This window comes from Pinus tabuliformis, chromosome Q, assembly GCF_031772625.1.
Source record: "Pinus tabuliformis cultivar Carrire ecotype Pingquan chromosome Q, CPIR1, whole genome shotgun sequence".
NCBI lineage: Eukaryota > Viridiplantae > Streptophyta > Pinopsida > Pinales > Pinaceae > Pinus > Pinus tabuliformis.
Window position 1 is genome coordinate 1382665334 of NC_142296.1, and position 1446 is coordinate 1382666779.

A 1446-nucleotide genomic window follows, 5' to 3' on the forward strand; every position below is an offset into this window, starting at 1 on the left:
CAGCGTACTCCACCAGAGGCTGGGCCCTTAGCCGCCAGCGGACGCTGTTGGGTTACTTCAGAAGGAAAAGAGTGAACAGCAACGCCCAAATCATGTATTAATCATTAAATAGTGAAATCATTACAATAGTTGAAGCTTTGAGACTTACAGCACAAAACAATCCTTCCTTCCTCCTATCCTATCATGAATCCTTGCTTCTGAATCTCTAATTCAAATCATCAATTCGCCATCATTCGAATCCCCAAAGTCATCCTGAAGTCTCCCCCTCTCTGATCTTTGCTTTCATTTAAATAAAGAAAGATCAGAGAGCAGTTATAACATAGATAATTACAACATGATTTTTTTTACAAATTTGGGTTGATTCTAACCAGATGATCAACAAGAAAATATATTTCCTTTCATCTCTCAACCAAAGCAAGACGAATTTGGGTTTGCAGCTGAGATTTGGAGGATGGCCGCAACAGCAAATCTGAGAAAATCGTGCTCAAAGAACCCTGCGTTTCTCTCTGTACAAGCCGAATTTGGGCAAACCATTCTTTGACAAAGTTAACTGGGCCCGTTCTGGACAAAACCCATGTTCCGGATTTCTCAAATTCGTCTTTATTTGCTCAGAATCTCAACCGCAAAACTGTCACTCCTTAAACCAGCGAATTTCTGAGTTGGCGCTTTTAAAAATCAAATCTTCAATCTGAAAATTATCTTGGAGGCTAAAAATGGTAAATAATGTTATAACCAACTTTTCAAAACTATCATTGGTAAAATAATTCATAATCATGATTTATTAGAAATAAAAGAGAATAGATAATATTCATTCATAAGAGCATAAATCATTTATAAAATGGATTTAAATGATAAATTATAACAAATGATATGATGAAGAATAGTGGAAATGGGTGGGATAAGTGTTTAAAAGTGATAATAATAATGGTATATTATCGACCCAACATACCCCCACACTTAATATGTTGCATGTCCTCATGCAACGAAAACTGAATATATTGCATGTCCTCATGCAACCCAAAGACAAAAACCCATGTGTTAACCAAACAATAAAATAAATATGTTCATCTCAGCGCATGAAATGGATAGAACAAATGAATTCTTCCTCAATTAATGAATATTCAATTTTAGGAATCGTGATGAAGGCATAACAATTAAGTTGCAACAAAATATAATATAAATAACAACAACCTTTATTAACCATTTTCCCAAAAACTACAACCCAGCTTTTGTTGAAATTTGGCAAGTAAATTTATAATATATGAATGCCTTTATGATCCAAAAATCGGATTGTTTTGATGCATGGATCATGAGATATAAAAAAAATGGTTGTAGGTGAGAGTGCATGATTTCTGAAATTTTTATGAACCAATTTATCTTGAATTTATTTAGGTATGTGTATTTTAATAGTATGTCTGTGTTTCCTAGAGATCACAAGAATGGAGT